Consider the following 1,449-nt stretch of genomic DNA (forward strand, 5'->3'; position numbering starts at 1 on the left):
GTCTCACTTTCCCGCTTTCCCGCTCTCTCTGGTCAAATTAAAATAAATAAAAAGCAAAATAAAATACTTCTTTAAAAAAAATGTTATGGCTTGGGCCAAATGAGTCGTGTATATGAAGTGCTCAGAGCAGACCCTGCCCTCAGCAAGAGCGACACAGTCCGCATGGCTGCTATTGCTTGGAGCCAGCATGGGGACTTAAAGGAGCCCCAGAGGGGAAAAGGATGAGCCTAAAACATTGAAGTAATAGAAAGGGTCCGGCCTGAGGGTTTCCTCCCCTGTCCGCACAGGGCCGAGCCCCTGGGTGATGGGTGGACAGGAGAAAAGCCCAGCTGCAGTGTGCAGGAGGCTGGTGGCCTACTCTGCCAGTCCAGGAAGCGGTTAGGAAGCTGTGGAGGCAGGTTTAGTAGAGACAGAGGATGGGAAAGGCACCCAGCACAGGACAGTGCCATCTTTGAGGTGTCCCAACGATGACCTAACTTTGTTCTGTTATTATATGGCAGCTATAATCCACCTAATATCAGCCCACTTTGATTCTCAAAAACAGCACATCCCTTCTGCTCCTAGTGTCCTGCTTTGCTCCTTGAGAAATGGCTAGAAGCCCTTATCAGGGAGTCATTCAAAAAATTTGCTGCCTGGGGCTGGCAGATTCCACCTAATGACCTCCCCAGATCTAGAAGTGATGGCTTAACAGGTCTGGCCTGAGGGCTCAGGTCTGTAAAGATCATCGAGGGTTTCCAGCTGTCAAAGACCAAAAGGGCCCTCTGGGGGAGGATGTCCCTGTCTCCAGAGCTGTGCAAACAGGACCCGGAGGTTGGTACGGATGCCTGGTAGAAGCAGCTGAGCTTACCGAGACTGCTGCCAGCTTGGGTATGTGAGGAATGGAGCTCACGTTAGAAATTGAGTCAAGGGTCAGCAGGTGGTTAAGCTGCTGGATCCCACATGGCCGGCTCCATGGTTTGAATCCTGGACTCAGCTTGAAAGTCACACTGGGCACGTGTGCATGCATGTCCAAAATCCCAAGAGGAGACTGGAGGAGAAGGGATTGCAGTATAGCCATCCCCCTCGGGGGTAATTTCTCACTTTCCCTTTCTCTGTCTCTGACATGCTCTAAGCACACATGCCTTAGAGCAAAAAAGCTAAAAAACAAAATGGAATCAACAGCCACCACCTTAAGCCTCTGCCGCTGTGGGAGCAGGCCTTACTCCAAAGTGGGTAGAGAGCTGTGGAGTGAGTGGGCCAGACAGTGGTGCAGTGGGAGAGCGCAATGCTCTGTGAGGCCGACCTACACAGGGAGTTTACCAGTTCGCATCCAGAGACCTCCCTGATACACCGGCATACATCTGCCAGTGACAGAGGTCTCCTGGGGCGGGGCTGGAGCACAACGGCAAGTCACACTCATGGAATAAATAAACTTAAAAAAAAAAAGGCAGTCGATAGTGGGACTGTGAG

Source organism: Tupaia chinensis, unplaced genomic scaffold (genome assembly GCF_000334495.1).
Source record: "Tupaia chinensis unplaced genomic scaffold, TupChi_1.0 Scaffold143574_1, whole genome shotgun sequence".
Lineage (NCBI taxonomy): Eukaryota > Metazoa > Chordata > Mammalia > Scandentia > Tupaiidae > Tupaia > Tupaia belangeri.